The sequence below is a fragment of the Ochotona princeps genome, chromosome 3, assembly GCF_030435755.1.
Source record: "Ochotona princeps isolate mOchPri1 chromosome 3, mOchPri1.hap1, whole genome shotgun sequence".
NCBI lineage: Eukaryota > Metazoa > Chordata > Mammalia > Lagomorpha > Ochotonidae > Ochotona > Ochotona princeps.
In genome coordinates, this window is record NC_080834.1 from 67235767 (window position 1) to 67255817 (window position 20051).

The 20051-nt window shown below is 39.0% G+C and overlaps 2 protein-coding genes across 4 annotated transcripts in view; one reads left to right on the plus strand and one right to left on the minus strand.

The window, feature by feature from the left end:
* The window catches only part of FILIP1L (filamin A interacting protein 1 like), a 109567-nt gene extending 102839 nt beyond the window's left edge, over nt 1-6728 (minus strand). For both annotated transcript variants that reach the window (XM_058661790.1, XM_004593229.4), the window contains exon 1: nt 6651-6728. The gene's annotated coding sequence lies outside the window, so the exon portion shown is untranslated. The remainder of the gene's footprint in view (nt 1-6650) is intronic.
* CMSS1 (cms1 ribosomal small subunit homolog) overlaps nt 1-20051 on the plus strand; it is a 354605-nt gene that overhangs the window by 114934 nt on the left and 219620 nt on the right. The window lies entirely within an intron of this gene.

Consider the following 20051-nt stretch of genomic DNA (forward strand, 5'->3'; position numbering starts at 1 on the left):
TCATGTTACTCTGCTGGACCTGATTGGTCAAATATGGGCGTTCAATCATATCTTTTCTGCTCCAAAGACTGTCATCTTCCAATAGGCTAGACCAGGCTTCTTTCTGAGTATAGTCTGGACAATATTCCAAGAACATGAGAATTTAAATTCTAGTTCTTCTTTAGTGAAAGAATATTACAAGGCTAGCACAGACTCAAAGTTTGAAAATAATCTCAACTTCTAGATTGAAGGACCTAAGAACACATTACAAAGGAACAGAAAGAGTCAACTGCAGCCTTCTTTGAAAATTTCCCCACCCTTACAGATACACACTTTTATGAAAATGTAATTAAAATGTAGTGTAAAAGAGATATAAAATAAAAATACATTTGGTTTTTCTTTTAGTTTTCTGGCAGAATTGTGGCTTTTGTTGCTGTTGTTGTTCATAACTATATATTTCTGTCTTTTAATCTACATAATCCTGTGTTGATTAATAACCTACTCTAGACATCAGCTTGCTTTTTGCTGCTAATACAAGGATTCAATGTAAGTTTTATTCAATGTATGGCTTCTGCTTAGCAAGGTAGTTTGTTCAGCATTGCTCAGAAGAAGTGTCCTTCGAACTTAAAGCAGCCCTAAACTGCAGTGAAGGGAACTGCATGTACATCTTGGCCTCTCTCCAAACAGCTTAAAATAGTTTAAGTGAAAACTCTGATTTCTTGATTATGATGTTCAATCATTTCTAGATAATTTCTTGATGATGGTGTTCATAAATAGTTTTATAAAAAAGAAAACCTGGGATGTTTTTCTTTTTAAGATGATTAGGATTCTAAGACCATGAGTTTGCTTTTTTGTTTGTTTTGTGGGAGTAGGGCGGAGGAGTGCAAGAGGTAGAAGCCACATTCTCACTGATTAATGAAGTAATTCACAATGGATTTGTGAACAGACCTATCATGTGCAAACTGCTGGTCTTCTGAGTGTGTGTGTGTGTCTTTGCATGTTTACAGTGGTGGAGTTTCCTTACCCCTCTGCCAACAACCACAAAATGATCAGTAATGAGAAGTAATTAAGTATCAAGAGGAAGAAAACAAAGACATGAATTTTGTGATACTCTCATGCTTTATACTATCAGTGACTTCATTGTTTCTCTTGGCAAATTTGTAATGCATCTGAGCTTGGCCCAGGAGTGCTTATGTAAAGAGAAATTTTTCTAGTAGCAACAGTCGTTGGGGTTTTTCAGGTTACCAAATAGAGAAAAAACAGTGGAAAGTTACTTTTGTTTATGACAAGTAATGATGTCTTAGTGTCTTCATAAATTTTAGATAGTGTCATGAAGCCTGATAGATTTGCTAGAAGGAAACTTGCCTTATTGTTCACTTAACAAAGCCTGACGTATTATTATTCATGATTGTGTTAGCCATTGAATAATGACCTTTAGAAGTGTAGACCGGAACTCAGGAAACCTGGCTTCTGAACCCAGCTCAGCCTTCTATTAATTATCAGGGCTCTGGATTGTCACTTATAAAAGGAGAACATTAGGGTATGTTTGCCCTAGCAGGTCATTCAGGGTGGAACAAGGACCAGTTCTTTCCCTTGATTCTACCCTGTTTCTTACTCACTAATAGATTCTATGACAGGAGAATTGTGGCCTGAAGCTAGGTTATATCTAAAAGATCCTCGCGCTTCCCATTTTAGAATACTCTGATTTTGTTTTGTTTTGTACCTGTGGAAACCAATATGGTAAGCTAGTAGCAGGAGATAGACTTTGTTTGTTATATTCTTGGTGAGTTTTCCTAAGGTATAAGCTAACTGAAATCATGGTGGATTTTGGCAAGGAATGTCTCAGGGAAGAATCAGTAGATAAATTAGACTGCCTATGTCAGTCACCACCTCTTTTCTAACACACACACACACACACACACATACATCTCTAGCCAATTCCTTACTGTAAAAGTTAGCTTTTAAAAGATTATTTTTGGGCCTTGTGTGTGGCCTAGTGGTTAAATCCTCACCTTGCACCAGCCAAGATCCCATATGGGTGCCAGTTCGTGTTCCCACTGCACCACTACCCATTCAACTCCCTGCCTGTGGCCTGGGAAAGCAGTTGAGGATAGCTCAAAGCCTTGGGACCCTGCAACTCCATGGGAGATCTGGAAGAAGCTTCTGGCTCCTGACTTCGGATCAGCTCAGCCCCGGCCATTGTGAATACTTGGCGAGTGAACCAGAGGATGGAAGTTCTTTCTCTTTTTCTGCTTCTCTCTGTATATCTACCTTCCCAATAAAATAAACAAATATATAATTCATTGAGCATTTTTATTGTCATGTTTGAACTATGAAAGAGATGTGACAAAATACCATTTTGTGTAATATAAAGATTATTCTTTGTCTTGATCAAAATTACTGCAATTTAGATAAGAAAATAATAGTATTATTGATAGCTCACATTTATTCATTCTTAGCAAAGCTTTCTTTGATTCAGTAATTTAGTCCTCGAAGAAACAGTTCTTACCTCCCCATTGCAAAGAAGAAGAAGGTGAAACTTAGAACTACTTAGTGACTTACTAAAGATCATTCTTTAGGAAGACATACATAACAAATGAATACTGATTTAACAGGAATTTTTTCAAGAAACATTTGTTAAGCACCTACTGCATTTGTTAGTATGCTAGGCTTTTTTTTTTTTAAGATTTGTTTATTTAAAAGGCAGAGTTACAAAGGAAGAGAGTGTGAAGGGGGAAGGATGTAGAGAAGGAGGGAGGAAGGGAGGGCGAGAAAGAGAAAAATTATCTTCTGCCAGCCAGTTTACTCTCCAGATGCCCACAATGGCTAGGACTGGGCCAGGCCAAAATCAGGAGTCAGAACCTTCTTTCAAGTCTCCCATATGGGCCAAAGCCCAGGCACATGGGGCATTTTTGCTGCTTTTCCAGACCATTAGCAGGGAGCTGTAAAGAAAGTGGAACAGCCAGGACATAACTTCTCCCCATATGTGGTGCTGGTGTCCACAGGTGACACCACATGAATGCCACAACACTTTCCTCAGAAATTTTAACCATTTTAATTTTGTATTCAGAGAAACAGAATTCAGCAAAAATCTAAATAACATAAATTCACACTCTCCTGGCCTTTAAATAGTTGGTCTGTTCAGTAAAAATATTTTCATATATAGCAGAAGCCATATCTGAATTCATAGTTATTATTGAACTTCTCAACTACTTTGCTGGCATGATGGAGTGGCAGGATGCACATTTTCAAAAACAGTGATATTGTGAAATCATATGGAACTGAGCTTAAGTCACAGCCACAATAAGTTAGTTCTGTGACTGTGGATCTCTGCGCCTTCAAATTAAAATAGAGATATTGGGCCTGGTAGCGTGGCCTAGCAGCTAAAGTCCTCACCTTGAGCGCACTAGGATCTCATATGGGGAGCAGTTCTAATCCCAACAGCCTCACTTTCCATCCAGCTCCCTGCTTGTGGTCTGGGAAAGCAGTCGAAGATGGCCCCAAACCTTGCACCCACAAGAGAGACCTGGACGAAGTTCCTGGCTCCTGGCTTTGGATCAGCTCAGCTCTGGCTGTTGCAGCCACTTGGGGAGTGAATCAACAGACGCAAGATCTTCCTCTCTGTCTCTTCTCCTTTCTATACATCTGACTTTCCAATAAAAATAAGGAGTTATGTGTCTGCAGGTGCTTCTGTGTATGTTTGTGTGTGTCTGTGTGTGTTTGCTCCTGTGAGCTAAATGGGGAAGTAATGTTACGTCAGGACTTATTGAAATTTTCATCTAGTTTCACTAAATTTTGAAAGCTTTTCATCTTATCTATTCTGAGCTTGTGCTAGCCTTCACCCCACTTCCTGAACCCAAACTCCCTCAACTTCATACCAGCAGCCTACTGTCCACTCCAGTCCACAGATGCATTGAATGCATCTACACAGAATGTGCTACTCTGGTCCTTGTTGGCCAGAACACTTAACCATCATTGCTGGTCCTGATTTACGCTTGAAGCCAGTTGATTTATCTTTGCTTTGGTCAGAAATTTTAAGCTTGAATTGTTTACTTTGATGGAAAGAAAGCTAGCTCATGTAGAGTGGGTCTTTGCTTGCTGCAGGGCACTCATCACCAAATTGCAAAACTGGGAATGATCCAAGGCCTTACGTTTGAGTGCGTTTAACATCCCAGACTCTGCCGAGTCTAGAGAATAGGCTGTCGGCTATCTTTACCTTTCCTTTCTGTCTGCGTTGAAGACTAAGCTAAACCTAGTTCCAGCAACAGGGAATGCGAAGAGCTATAGTAAGGTTTTGGGGTTCTCAGCAGCGTTCATTGGGCCCCTTTAATATTAACTGACTGTTGGTAAAAGTGATTCATTTCTGAAAATACTGGCTATAAACAGATGTTATTAATGTTTAATTACAGAATAGCCAGGTTGAGTTTACATGGCCAGATTAGGGAAAAAAATCCTGTTGGCTATTTTATTTGGTCTCTCAATATTAAGGGGAGAAAAAAGTTTCCTTTTATTGCCCTAGTCACCCACATTTGACGACACTAAATTCAGCCAACTGCAGTAAAACTATCCGATGTCTAAAAAAAGACAAATTGAAAACCAGATGACCTAATTTAGCAATTGACTCCCTTTATCTCTTTCTCCCATTTTCAGGAAGAATCATTAAAACATTACTCAATAATATCTTTCCTTGTAGGGCATGGAAAGGACTTCAGAGAAGAGAATGGAAAGTGGAAATACATGATTCAGATCCATATTCCCAAGGATTCTGCATCCTAACAGAAAGTCAAGGTCCAAAAAGAGAAGACTTAGATGTGAGCTTTAGAAGGCAGCACTGTGGTCACTCCATCCTTTCCCCTACACTGTTTTCTATCATCACCTGCTCTGTAGTTTTACAGTCCTAAATGTCTAAAAGTGCTTAATTTTAGAGCTAAATTTCAGATCCCAGGAACGTTAGTTCATTTACTGTGGCTCTGCTTCCAAAACTTAATCTAGCAAAGCTACTCCTCTTGCACTAGGATAGTCCTTCAGCAGAAAAGACTTCTATATTCCGAAGCAAACACTCCCCGTTTCCTTGCCCATTCCTCATGTCAGCTAGTTTTAGTCTGCCATATCCGGCACACAAACTCACACAGCTGTTTTGATCAAATCCCTTGGAACCACTCTTTTTTAGGCTGGGATCTTTCAAATGCAAGGGTTGGGGATAATTTGCCAAACTTCAAACAACTGACCCAGAGGATTACTGAGAGTACATGCCTGGGGAAGATTTTGGGAATTCAAGTGTTGAATCTTAGTTGAAATTTTAAGTTTGGACCCATAAATTTGACAGTAGTCATTTAGTAAAGATTTCTTTGGTTTAGATGGTCAGATAAGTACTTGTAATAAATAATACTGTTTTTAACTGGTACTGTGGTACAATTCGTTAAACCATTGTCTGCAGTGCTTACATCCCATATTGGTTCCAGTTCTAGGCCTAGCTGCTGTACTTCCAATTAAACTCCCTGTGAATGTGCTTGCAAAATCAGCAGAAGGATGATATAAATGCTTGGGCCTCTGCACCCACATTGGAAATCTGGAAGAAGCTCCTGGCTGCTAGCTTCAACATGGTTTACCCCTGACTGTTATGGCCATTTGATTAATAAACTAGTAATTGGAAGATCTCTCTCCCTGCCTATCTCTGTCTGTGTAACTGTCTTGCAAACAAAAAAACAAACATACAAATAAGTAAATAAAACCTTTCACGTGTACTTTGCTTGATGCATCATGAGACAGGTATTTTTGGCAGATGAAGAATTTGAGATGCAGCAAGCTTAAAAATACCTAATAAATATTGAACCAGAGATGGAAAATTACTTTTTAAGTACTTTAAGTTTGTAAATTTTTTGTTTGTTTTTTATGTGAGAGTGAAATGAAAAGAGAGAAAATGAGAGAGATTTCCCATCCACTGGCTCAATTCCTGTCCCCAAATTTATTCAAACTCCTTTCTCTCTATGCTAGCTAGACTAATGGCCATTCTTTCTTTCGTTTTAGCTTGAAGGTGTTCTTTGACTTTTTGTTCACTAAATGGTACATTCAGAGAAGCTGTTGGGCCGTAGATACAGAATAAACAGCCTGCAGATGAAGTCAAATAGAGCAGACTTACATCATGGCTTTTCTTAGCTCTGTGTTCTGAAGAAAGGACTAAAAGAAATATAAAAATCTCAGAGTATAAATAGTTGATTTATCCAAGTTTTCCATTACAAATCAGCAGTTCTTTAAAGATTCTTTTCTCATTTAAGGTTAAAAACAGGGCTGGGAATGTTTTCCAGATCTTTGTAATAAAGCAGAAATAAGAAAATTATTTTCACATAGTCCAAGTTAGCTTTAAATGCCACACTCTTAGCCCTAGATCAGAAATCAAAAATTATGATTCTTTTAGCAGTTCTCAAACTACACAACTTCCCATATTACTTCCAATTATGCTTTCCATTTTTTTTTCTTACAAGTGTGGTAGTATTAAGCCAGCCACTTAACTTTTCTCCTCCTTTTGAGGTTGTATTTGGCCCTTTGAGCTACTTCAGCTTGTTCAATGCAATCACTTCCTTATACTGTAACCGTGATCCATTGTGTGTAGCCAAGCTTGGCTAACTAATACTCACACCCTGAGCAGTACCATAACAAGTTCTCCTACTTACAGTTTTGTTGGTGTTTTCATTGCAACTCTTCGTTTCCCCAAAACTAGCCTCTGTTCTCCCAGATCTGGAAGGGTGGGAATCCTGAGACTGGCGTTATGGCATAATGAGTTATGTCACTGCCATGGTTCCCAGTTCATATCTTGGCTGTTCTACATCTGATCCAACTCCCTGCTAACGTCTTGAGAAAAGCAGCCCAAGATTACCCCATGTATTTGGCCCCTGACACCCATATGGAAGACTCAGATGAAGCTCTTTACTCCTGGATTTGGCTTAGCCTGGCTTTCAAATAAATCTTCTTCTATTTTCAAAGCAGTAGAAATATAGGGATCTTTAAGAAAAACATGGGTACATTTTTATGAGAGATGTATTCTGTGTCTACCTCTGAGAGTATCCAGAGTTTCCCACAGAGTTTTGTCTTTCTCATCCTGTTTCTACACCTTTTGGTGACAACAGGTTATCCTGAGTACCAATAGGCTTGCTAAAGAGCTCAGAGGTGAACAAATGTGGAGGAGGTCTAGAGTTTCCAGTTATAAATTTCAATATGACATTTCCTTCAGATTGTGTATGCATGGAAATTTTTGCAACTATAAGGCTCCGATACAACACTGGACCTCTAAACCCATTGACCTCTTCATTCAAAGAATCTCAAGGATACTCAGTTTATCTGCCTGTAACAGAGGGAATGCTTAGTAACACCTTGCCTTCCAGATGTATAAGCTTAGTGGGATATAATTATACTTTCTATTTGTGTAGAAGAGGAGAGAATTAACTTTTAGTAAAGCTTCTGTTTGCTGGACTGTGTGATGATACTTTATATTCCATGTCTTTTTCTTAAATTCAGACATACAGAGTTGGTATTATTCTCATTTTACAGATGAAGAACTATGTTGTTGAGAAATTCACAGCTTAATGGGGTAGAAATATAGATGTCATGCCTAAATTTGAAATGCTAAGCAGTACTGTAAATAAAGAGCATGTACAAGGTGCTTTGGGAGTATTTCAGAGGGAATAACTACATGAAGAGACTTAAGGGTGCATTTCCAAGCTGGCTGTTAGGGGATGAAACAGACCATATGGTTTATGTGGAAGGCAAAGATCAATGAAATACACAATATAGGGCAAATATCAAATTGTATCTGTGATTGAAGCAAAGTGGCTACTGAGTAGTGAGAAAAGTAAGATTAGAAAGGTAAACTGTGGGTCCCGCCATGGTAGTCTAGCAGCTAACTTCCTTGCCTTGCATGTGCCATGATCCCATACGGGTACCGGTTTGTGTCCCGGGAGCTTCACTTCCCATCCAGCTCCCTGCTTATGTCCTGGGAAAGCAGTCAAGGATGGCCCAAAGCCTTGCGACCCTGCACCCGCATGAGAGACCTGGAAGAGGTTTTGGACTCCTGGATTCGGATTGGCACAGCTCCAGCCAATGCGGTCACTTGGGGAGTGAGTCAGTGGATGAAAGATCTTCTTCTCTGTCTCTCCTCCTCTATGTATATCTGACTTTCAAATTAAAAAAATAAATTAAAAAAAAAAGATAAAAGGGGGGTTATGATGGGAAAGGGAGTAAGGAAAAGACAGTGATGTTTGGATATCCAACAGAGACAGCGAAGAGAGAGAGCATGCATACCTGCCTGTCCCAGGAGCCAAGGAAAAATAATTTCAAAGAGCAAAGGATAACTGTGACTTCATTTTCACAACATTGCCACCAGTCAGAACAATTTTGAACTCTACTTTTAGAATTGCCTGCTTGAACTATCCATGGCCATGGTCATGCAAGGCCTAGTGCTTTATAAGTGAATTTGATTTCTGACAATAAGAAAAATTTCCTTGGAGCCATATTCAGTGAATCACATTTGGGTGAGCAGAAATCTTTAGTCATAAGAAACAACGTGACCTTAAAATGGTATTGAATTTCATGTTTGGCCTTTGAAGGATTTTTGAAGATATGTCCAAAATGTGTCAACAGTGACTCTTTCATAGTAAACTTCATAAGGTAAAATCTTGAACAAAGTAACAAATTTAGGCATAACAAGTCTTTTTGTTTTTAATATTGTACCAACTTTGGTTACATGTTACGTCTTCATTTCCGTTTTCTAGGTGAGAGCAATAAGAAGAAAGACAGTAACAGGGTTGAGTGCTCAGGCCAAAGAGCCAGTCTGAGTTTGAGTGCACTGTATACTGCCCAGTTGGGATCATATTATTTGTTTCTAATAAAGTGCTTGTGCTCATTACCTGACAGGTAATGGGAACTCAAGTCTGAGCCTGGTGAGATGTGATGATGATGCAACTTCATTTGTTGGTTCTGTAGATATGCCTTCCTTCCCTCTTGGGACATCAGATGAGACAGCAAAATATCTAGTGGATTTTTTTTTTAACCTCTTAGCATCATGAGTCCAGTCTTAGTCATCCCTAGCTCTCCAAATGCAGGGAGTTCTTTTAGTCACTCATTGCTAACCAAGTATTTTAAGAGTATATTAGTTTATGCTTACCCCACATGGAGATTGGCATGCTAAAAAAAATTAGGATTTGGCCAGCAACCAGTGCCTGTTGTTTAGCAGAGAAGTGATAGGGAACCATGGTCTTGCCATATAGATTCAATATGAAGTCACTTCTTTTTTTTTTTTTTTTTAAAGATTTATTTATTTTTATTACAAAGTCAGATATACAGAGAGAGGAGGAGAGACAGAGAGGAAGATCTTCCATCCGATGATTCACTCCCCAAGTGAGCCACAATGGGCCAGTGCTGTGCCGATCCGATGCCGGGAACCAGGAACCTCTTCCAGGTTTCCCACGCGGGTGCAGTGTCCCAATGCATTGGGCCGTCCTCCACTGCTTTCCCAGGCCACAAGCAGGGAGCTGGATGGGAAGTAGAGCTGCCGGGATTAGAACCGGCGCCCATATGGGATCCCGGGGCATTGAAGGCGAGGACTTTAGCCGCTAGGCCACGCCGCCGGGCCCTGAAGTCACTTCTTGATCCAAACGAATGGGCTCATACCAAGCAAAACAACCAAGACTACCAATGCAGAAGGGTGTGCTCACCCAAGCTCTCACTGGCCCATGTCTTTCACCAAATTAGACTTAGAGGGTATACCTAAGAAGCCATTGAACTTGACTGGACAATAAGATGATGGACTCTATGTTTGGTATATGCTTGCAATGGGGGAATCTCAACTGAACTTGAACTGTGGTTATGCAGCAAGGTGGAGGAATCCACCATGGTGGGAGGGTTTGGGGAGGGGTGGGGAGAATCCAAGTACCTATGAAACTGTGTTACATAATACAATGTAATTAATGAATTAAAAATGATAAATAAATTTAAAAAAAGAAAAAAATAAATCCTTCTCTAATAAAAGAGTAACACAAAACATCTTGTATAGTATTGCACTAAGGCATTTTGCACACACTGTTTCTCTTTGTTATTGAAAACAGCCCTGTGAGGGAATTACTGTGATTACCTTACACTATATAGATCAACCTGAAGAGAAGTAGTCAGTCTGGCCCAAGCCATGGTTGTGGGAAGTACAGAGCAGGAATTGCAGCTTGTTGCAAAGCTCAGCAGTCTTTGCAAACCTTTCTATTGCCTGAATGTGTTCTCATTAGGAGGAATGATCTGTGTCAAGTGGAAGACACTCCTCCTCAGCAATTATGGTGCAACTTTGATGCATCAGCAAAATTGAGACAGACAGATGCACTTATCTCGAAGACCTGCATCATGCAATGGTGAGAGAAAATAAAGCATAGTCCTGAGAGCACCTTTATCAAGTTGGAGATTAAGGTACCATGTTAGCCAAATTCCAGTTCCTTCAATGCTGTCTTATTTAGCTCATTCTAGGCTGTAGGAAAAGGTCCAGTAATAAAGCCGGAAGTCTACGTAAGTCACAAATATTCAAGAAGCATCAACATCAGAGAAGCCACTTACAGCATAGATACACTTCCTGTAGTTAGTGTGGCTCCAACCAGCCCTTGAGTTAGGGTCACATCATGATTTCTTTTAAAGGATGTGAGTTCTTCTCATGTCCTCCTTTAAGAAAGTTCAGAGAAGGGATGACGCTTTTTCTAAAATCCCATTCAGAGACAAGTGAGTGTTTCTGTGTATTCTTTAGTGAGAGGAGATGGCTTCCCCAGACCCTTGTCAGCCCTGTTGAATAGATCTGAACCTCAGGCACTCTGGAATGCATGAGACTGAGACTAGTTTGAGCTTGGGAGTTCCACCCACCATGTGTGGTTCCACACAGCCCTTTGTTAGAAAGCACCCAAGGCGGCCAAGAGAGCTTGTTGACTAAAGAGAATGGTTGCTGCTAGGAGCTATAAGCAAATAAATGGATGTCAGAAGCTTACAATTAAGAAGGGAAACAAAGAATCATTACCCTTCCCTTGAGCATGTTGCTTTGGTTATTTTGGTAATGATTGTGGGGGGGTTTACACACAGACTAAACAGCTCTTTGTGTTCCTTGCAAGGTAGACAGCTTGCCAAGTCAATTTCAGCATACAAAACTCAGACAATTATTCTTTTGGCCTTCAAGGCTGCCCCCTCTTTTGCTGGGATGGGGGTGGGCAGTCTGTTGACACAGGAAGGCTTTATAAGGAAAGAGAGAAGGTAACTTTCCCCCTTATATTTTAAAACAAGAAATACCCCTGTTAGAGTTCTCACATCCCTACCTTTTATGCTAAACCTCTTGTCACAGAGCCAACAGGAGAAGCCTTCTGGCTTCCAAGTGCCACACTGGCTTTGGTGTTGACAGTGTGTGACTCATTCATGCTGTTTTCATATCCTCTGCCTAGCGGCTCACCATGAAATTGTGCATTTTTTCTGTAAGTATGTCTGTGTAAATGGCTGGTTAATGTGTTTCTAGTAATACCCAATGGAAAGACAAAGTTCTTGAGATTCTCATCTTGGTGCCTTACATAACACATATTTTACAATAATGGTTCTTAACCTGGGAGCCCAGAACCCCTGGAAGCTCTCAGAGTTGTCAGAGCAACCTTTTAATCCATAAACCACAAGTGTGAGAGAATGTGTGTCGTGTGTCTAGAATAGCGATGAATACCATTGAGACTGATAGCAAACAGGCCATTTAAAGGTTTTTCTTAATCTGTTACACGGCTTTGAGGTTATTCCTTCTCAGGATCAATGAATGGGAAAACTTGGAGCTATCAATGGGGAGTGGAACATTTTTGTTATGGGAAAGGAGTTCTCATCCTGGAAAGAATGAGTAAAGACTGTCTGAAGGCCTTTGCAGTGTAGCAGCTAAACACAGGAGTCCTGTTTTCATACAATTGAACCTTTTGGTGGTAGATTCGCTGATCCCCATACATTCTTTCATGTTTGAATCAGAGCTGCCTTGGTCATATGGGTGTAGCTGAGGAATAAGTTGCAGGTGTTCGGTCTTATGCATCATTTTCAGGAAAATAAAGGATGCATTTTTAAAAACTATTGTTACTTGAGACTTTATCTAATCCCCTGTTTTCAGTACAAGTTTTGATACATGCCATAATTAATTTTATATACAAGAAATTATTTTTGCATCACTTGGTGGCAGCTATATGCTGAGGCCTTGGTCCAGAATTGTCTGATTTTTACCCTTTCATAGAAACTGCTTCTTCCAACATGTTGACTATAGTTTCTATGTAAAGGTTTTCTTTTCCTTTTTTTTTGAAAGATTAATTTATTTTTTATTGAAAAGTCAGATATACAGAGAGGAGGAGAGACAGAGAGGAAGATCTTCTGTCCGATGATTCACTCCCCAAGTGACCGCAATGGCTGGAGTTGTGCCAATCCAAAAGCCAGGAGCTAAGAATCTCCTCCAGGTCTCCCACGTAGGTGCAGGGTCCCAAGGCTTTGGGCCATCCTCAATTGCTTTCTAAAGCAACAAGCAGGAAGCTGGATGGGAAGTGAAGCTGCCGGGATTAGAACCGACGCCCATATGGGATCCCGATATGTTCAAGGCAAGGACTTTAACCACTAGGTTACTATGCCGAGCCCTATGTAAAGGTTTTCAAGACCTGAAATGAAGGTAGCAAATTGCCAGGCATAGTCTCTTTGTCCATCAGAAGAAGGATGCCTGTATGTGTTCCACAGGTTATAACTCTTGTCTGCCTTCTGCCGTTAGGTTCTTTATTGTTAGTTTTTTAGTTCTTATTTTCCTGTCAAAACTACCCATTACTAAAGAATAAAAAGGTTTCTCCATTTAAAATACAACATATGTTCAACACTGAAAATGAATAGGGAAACTGAAAGAATGAAAAAAAAAAAAAGAGCTTCTAGTCCGACCATGCCTATGTCTCTATTCTTGAACTTTTTGAAGTTTCTCCCAGACTTCTTTCTCTCTGTTATATCTGTTGTACAGCAACCATGAGCTCCTTCTCAGAGAACTAGTGTTACTTTATTACAGAATACTTAATGTTTACCCAAGAGTACAAAAAAGTGCCCGGTACCTGTGATTTCATTTCATAATCAGAAAGGTGTAACACACTGTAAAAGTAAATAATAAAAACTGAGTAACCATTCCTTTGGCCATTAGGTTTCTAAATTACAGTTCTTGCTTTTCATTATTTCTAATCTGGAAGGACTTATTTCTAAGTGGAAATCTTTCATGATGTTTCTAATCTTTTCAAATCAATATTAAAGATTCTTCATTCTGCGTGTGTGTGTGTGTGTGTGTGTGTGTGTGTGTCTACAAGTGCACAGTACAATCAGTTTTATCTCTGCCTTTGACTTTATATATTCTGCTATCTGGTTAAGAAAGTTGAGTATTGGGTCATTTTAAGGTTAGTTACTTTGTGCCATTGTGTTAGAGAGCAAAAGTCACTCAGCAAAGGAGCAACCTGAAAAACTGTAGCTAAGAATTTTTTCTACAACCATATTTTTATCTGTGTCTTATTTTGGCACCTATTCTGGTTTGTCTATAACTCAAGATTCACAAGAAGTTTAGACTACATTATTGTAAAAAGAAGAAAATTATATCTAAATTACTACTATGTGAGATCAACCACTACAGTATTCCATAACAACTGTTATGAACAAATCCTCACTTTGTATGCACCAGGATCCCATATGGGTGTCAGTTTGTGGCCTTGGAAAACAGTAGAGTTTGGTTCAAAGCTTTGGGACTCTGCACCCGTGTAGGAGACTCGGAAGAAGCTCCTGGCTCCTTGCTTTAGATCTGCTCAGCTCTGGCAATTGTGACCACTTGGGTAGTGAGCCAGCAGATGGAAGATCTTTCTTTCTGTGTCTGCTTTTCTCTATAAATCTAGCTTTTCAATAAATATAAAATTTTAACAACAACAATGAAAAAAACCACTGGCAATGATATCTAGTTATTCTCCTTTTTAAGGTGAGAAAAGCATAACTCAGAAAAGTAACTTGTCCAAGGTCAAAAAGCTAATTAAGTGTCTGGGCCATGATTCTCACGTCCAATTTTTGAGATTTTTTTTCACCTCTCTTTATGATTATCTTTTGACTAGTTTTCCCTGGTGATTTTCTTTGCCTTTTAATTACAAAATGTTAGCAACCACCTGTCATAATTGAGATTTAAAAACATGTTGTTACCAGCAGGAATGTCCCCATGTCTGTATGAATATTCCTGCCCATTTACCAGCCTCAGTATTCACCGCTAGAGACAGCCTACATGATTCTCTTTACACATGTTTAAGATAGTCACAAAAAGCTACTGAGTAAACTCTTTGTTGTGTTTTCATTATTTATTCTTTAATATGTAAAGGTAAGATGAATTTTAAAAACAGAGCCATGGATTTGGTTTGGGATTAAGAGTGAAGAAATACTGCTCGAGACAGGAATGTCCCAGAAGGCAAAAAAGGTCATCTAGGGATTACTGTCTAGCTGCCCTTAGAATACTCTGAAGGCCCTTTTAGGGCTCTATGGCCCTGCTTGGTTGGCCTACAGTTTCACTGCATTACTTCTCCTGCTTCAGTCTTTCTCCTCCAAATGTGCCAGCATCTGTTAGTTACTCACTGTCATCACTGTCACTCTTGCCTCTTGGCCTTGGCCGAAGCTATGCTGTGTGTATGGGCCTCTTCCCTCTGTATTCAGTTAACTCCTCCCACTCAGCATATAATACTTATCGTTAAGGGACACTTTTTCCAGAATTCCAACCTGTCTCTATAACCCCATTATACACTTTAAGAGGATCACTTTCTCCTTCTTAAACCAGTAATTATATAGGAATTTTACCAACATCTGTGTTGACCATTGTTATGACACTGAATTGTTTGCACATTAATTTAGGATATAGTCTTTTTAATGCATGTCTCTGGTCCCTTACATACAATATTGTACTCTGTCAAATGAATGACTGAATGAGACTGTCTTGAATTTTACCAAGTGATCAGATTTTGTTTTGGTGCAACCTCCTGATAAAAATCATTCAGAGCTGACATATTTTCTAAAAGCTATTGGATATTGAATTGAAGAAGCTTGGGAGCAGGAGGAAGGCAAGTTTCTGTGTAGTACTTGTGCTATGTAACCACTTCCCTGCCTCCCAAACACCACATTGAGTTTGGTCACATGACAGCTTATGCCCAATGACGTCCAGTAGCTGATTGTCCCAGGAGTTATCCTTGGGTTTCAGGGTTCTAAACTTTTTCAGCAAAGGACTACACAGTAAATATTTTTGGTGTTTCAGGCCATTGAGTGTCTGCTGCAATTGTTCAGCTCCACCTTGTCAGAAAGCAACTATTCAGCAATATACCAATGAATGACTGTGATTTTTAGTTATAACAAATAGCCATATTTTGGTGAACCCTGCATTAGTTTGTATCATGAAATTTTAGTTAAGGAACCTTTGAATAAATCATTTTGAAAGAGCAATTTCTGCCACCCTTTTAGTCAAAATGTGACCACAGAGTTTCTGTGTATTCCAGGATAAAAGCTGTCACTGTGCACATGACCTAAGGCTTCCTTTGACTTGAGTGCAATCCAGGATAGATTTGGCCCAAGGATCACCAGGAGCTGGAAGAGTGCAGTTGCAAAGATCACAGTGCTTGAACATGTGATTTCTTCCTTAATTTAATAAGAGGAACAACAGTTGCTGTTTGGGATCTATTGTCATATTTGATCACAAAATTTGTGCTCTAAGTCAGAGAAGACTCATTTCAGTGAAGTTTGGCTTTATGTAAAAGACTGAAGAATTTTCACAATGAAAAAATTATACCTTACTACTGTAGAATTCAAGCATTTTCTTCAGCTCTTCAGCAGACATTTTGTCTGTTCAAGGCCAGAAAACTGAAAAAAAGTTTCTGAATGATCTTACCCCCAGCCCAGAAATTCCCATCTCCTAGAACCAGTGTGAAGTATTCAGGAGCCATGTACCATTCATCGATGGTTGGCTTAGTCACAGTGGAATTGAAGCCACATGGAATGGATTATTTGGTGCTATCAAAGCACGGTGGAATAGTTCTTACAGTGATAGATTCAAAGCTTTTGAATATATGTCCAGTTAAATACAGAGCTGTGAACGGAGCCTGAATTTCCTATTCCCAATCTGGATTTCTTTATGATATCTGTAGCTAATTAGTCTTGAACAAAGAAAGAAGAAATGGAGACACTTGAGTTTATTATAAAATTGCTCATGAATATCCCTAAGAGGAAACACAAGGGAATTTCTCATGCAGGTTTTGTTTGAATTGGTTGAAGATAATATTAATCCTCATAATTTGTTCTATTTTACTGTTACATGGTAAAAAACAGAATGCTATAGAAGTGTACTACAAAATGGGTCAGTGGGAAAGAGTCCAGAAGCACTCCAATTGATTTGGCTTTTTTAGAGAACTGAGTGGTTTATGGAGGTCAATTCTCGGACTGTTGCTTTTCCAATTGCCAGACCTTTTTAAAAAAAAACTATTTTGACAGAAGTATGTTAGGGACAGATGTTTGTTCTAGTAGTCAAGACATTGTTGGACCACCCACATCACATATTGAGTCCTAGCTATACTCCCAATTCCGTCTTTGTACTAATACATGTGCTGGGAAGTAGCAGATGATGGCCCAAATTGCTGAGTCCCTGACTGTCACAAGGGGGACTTGGACTGAGTTCTTAGCTCCTGGTTTTGGTCTAGCCCAGTTCCAGTTTTTACCAACATTTGGGAGATTGAACCCATGACATGAATGAGAAATTTCTCTCTCTCTCTGCGTTTCACTTCGTGTGTGTGTGTGTGTGTGTGTGTGTCTTTGTCTCCTACTCTATCTCTCTGTGAATCTGTCTCCTCTTTGTCTTCATAAATAAGTTTAAAAAAAATCTTCCCAATCTATACTTCTCTGCGTATTTAAATTACCAGTTCTTATATACAGCATTTGAAGTTTTAAATAATAATCTTTTTATGTTTTGTTTTCTGAATCTTCTGTTTCAAGTCATAACTGATTTTTATTTATTCCTTCCCTATGCCTCTGCCTTCCACCATATTTCTTGATTTGGCTTGTAATCTCCCATAGGTAAATCAGGTAATGAATAAGGTTATAATTAGTGAAGTAGTATTTCTGGTGCAGAGGCTGTTAGAAAGCAAATTGAACCTTGACATCTTTTTGTCTAGATTAGAATTGTTTAGAAAAGTTGATCTCTCCATTTCATGACACAGCAGATCATTTTAGCATTGAGTGGGGGTCCTTAGTCTGCATTTTATATAAAAAATGAAATCAAAACCAACCAATCTTTTCTGACATACCCAACATCACCAGGTGACAAGTACCAGCCCAAGTTTTCTTTGCTACCCCACTCTGCCTCCAAAAGGTTAAAAAAAAAAAAAAGATCATGGTAGACACCCTTTGGCCCAATATTTCACGTAATAATCCAGCTATCTTGTGAGACGGGTATAGTAGTTATTCTGTTAACAACATATAGGCAAGTGGCATTATTATGGTACATGTCAGTTAATGAAAAAATCAGAACTGGAATCCAATGTCTACTTGGCTTCCAACTTCTTTCCAGCCTCTTTATTTTCATCATAACATAAGAATAATGACACTAACTTCTAGGATTATTTACAAGATAAAATGAAATAATGCTGTGATATGTTTAGCGCTATGCTTGGCAGATAATAAGCCGTCAGTGAATGGTAGCTATGGTGAGTACAGCACAGGAAAGGTCCAATTACATTGAGTAGAAAAGGCCTGCTAAGTATTGTCAATGATTTAACTTCTACAATCTAACATTCTTTTATATTAATAGTAAGTGAATGATTATCTTTTCTTAATTGAAACAGTTAAGTCAGGTGCTGAGTCATTTGTCCTTCATCACGCAAGTGATTGTACAAGTGCTTTTGAGGCCCGTTCCAAGCTCTGACTGTACCGTTCTAGCAATGGGGTGCTTTCTTTTCCTATTAAAAAACCTTTCTACAATAATGAAATGGTATGCTCACAACTGAATGTAACAAAGTCCAATTAACCAAATTTAGTGAAGACTTTGATTTTCTAAATTATAAATGGAAAAAAATATAAATAATGAGGTCCTTGGAATATTTGTTTCTCACAGAACGATAAGATATCTGTGACATTTTTTAAAAGATGGAAACAAAGCCCAAATAATTGATTTTTTAATGAAGGCATTTATGAAAATATTTGTTCTGTGCTTGGCTCTCTGGGTAATTATTAAGCCGGAATTTAGGGACCTGGTTGAAACAGGAAGCCAGGAAGCAGTGCTTGAGAACTCTAACAAGATAAGCAGCCACAGGCCAACGCTTTATTGCCTGTGATGTACTGAACATTTTCATAAATCATATTCTAGTGTAACTGCGTTAATCCTGCTCAACTTACTGGTGATGAAGAAATTACATCCTGAAGCACTAATGACCAAGATTGTTCAGTGCTAAAATTTAGAACTGTTTGATTTCCTGTAGGATATCCTGGAGGGTGGGTAGGTAATAAGATGCACTTTCCAATGGCCCATTCTCCATTCCCACAGTTTACAGATAGGCCTTAGCAACTTGCTCTCCAGGAAACTACATCCCATCCCACCCTGTTCTCCCATATTTCCTATGAGGATTGTAATATAATGCTCACCTTGTATTATAATTTGTTCAGTTATATGACTTCTTGACCAGACTCTGGGATCCTTCCTGGCTTGGTCTATGAAGTACTTAACACATTGGAGTTTCTCAGTAAATTGATATTAATCATTCAACTTAAAATTACAATTTTTAAATGTTTATTTCTTTTCATGGGAGAGATCTTACATCTTCTGGTTTACCCCACCACTGCCTGTACCAACCATGGCTAGATCAGGATAAAACCAGTATCCTATAACTCCATCCATGTCTTCCATATTGGTGGTAAGGCCCAAGTACGTAGACCATCATCCACTGCCTTATAGTGTATACATTGTGAGGAAGCTGGACATAAAGTGGAGCCACCACAATTTGAACTAGCTAGACAGCTACACCACAATGTCCACCCTAAGAATAGTTGTTTTTTAATCTTCCAAGTAAAAATATGCATTTACAGTGGCAGTATTATAGCACAATAGTTTAAGGTGCTTCCTGCAAGGTTTGTAACCCACATGAGTGCCACAAGAACTGCTGCTCCACTTCTGATCCAGCTTTTTGCTAATGTGCCTGGGAAAGCAGTGGAAGATGGCCAAATGTTTGTGCCCCTGCCACTCATGTATTTCCTGGCTTTTGCTTTGGGTAACCCAACTCCATTGTTTTGGCAATTTGGGGAACTAATCAAAGATGAAATATCTCTGTTAATTTCTCTCTCTCTCTCTCTCTCTGTGTGTGTGTGTGTGTCTCCATCTCCCTACCTCCCTCTCTCTTCCTTTAAAGTAAATAAATAGGTACTGTGTTTTTTTTTAAAGGGTCCTAAGCATCAATAATTTTTCCTTGGTACCTTTGTCTCATTCCTACTGGTTCAAAACTGTTCTCATAAAATTCTCTTCCACTCATTCTGCAGACTCTCAAGCCCTCCATGAACAACATTTTTCTTTATTCCTTCCTTCTTTGTGCCTCTAACATTTCTTCTTTCTTTACACATTTTTTTGTCTTTTCCTGTCATAGATGAGCATTCCCTTGGTTTCCAACGCTGTCCCTACCATCTGAGTTTTGTATCCCCTTTGAAACCCTCTCTCATTTTCCCTGCTTATTGTCACTACATAGCTTTATGCCATAATCAGTTCCCTCAGTTCCTAAAAAAATTTCTCTTTCTCTGCTTTTCTCTCTACGAATTTCTCTCTTGTCTTCACCTTGCCTGAACTCATTGTATTCAGCTTCTGACCTCACAGGTCTTATATAACAGTCCAACTTTTGCTGTCACCAATAGCCACTAATTTCCAAATCCAGAAACTTTTTGATATTCTTAGTATTTCTGTCTAGATATCTAACAAGATTTAGTAACACTGTCTTTTTCCCACTTATCCATGGTAAAATATTGGTACTTTCTTCCTTTTCTCACTTTTAACA